Below are 522 nucleotides of genomic sequence, written 5' to 3' on the forward strand. Positions count from 1 at the left end.
ATTGACCTATCTACGTGCGTGACCCCAATCGCACCACAGGGCAGTGGACCAGCGTAAAGGAGCCACACCTCCACTCCAGTCGCTCACACACATGTTGATGGATATCGCCACGCCGCCATTCAAAGCACCCCACAGAGGCCGCAGTGAAGTGGTCCAGCAACACAACGGTGTCCTTCCCACTCACAGTGCGCACACACACACAATGACAGTCTCACATGCTCATGTCAGAGAGGCACTGCAGCATTCACTAAAATGCGCACTAAGTCACACACCTACAGAGAGGAAAAGAAAGCAAAGGAAAAGAACAGCAACAACAACAGGATACCAACAGCACACGGAGCACTCACAATACAATAATCACAGCTGCCACTCTCATCAGAGAAGCATCCACCCACACCAGCACATCAACTCAACACCCCAAAAAGAAAAAAAAACAGACCCATTACGTGAAGCCGAAGCGGAACAGTCTCAGTCCATCTCCCCGCAGGCTGCAGTCACTCAAGCAAGCCACACAACAAACAA

Source organism: Trypanosoma theileri (genome assembly GCF_002087225.1).
Source record: "Trypanosoma theileri isolate Edinburgh chromosome Unknown TM35_Tth_170_V1, whole genome shotgun sequence".
In the NCBI taxonomy this organism is placed as follows: Eukaryota; Euglenozoa; class Kinetoplastea; order Trypanosomatida; family Trypanosomatidae; genus Trypanosoma; species Trypanosoma theileri.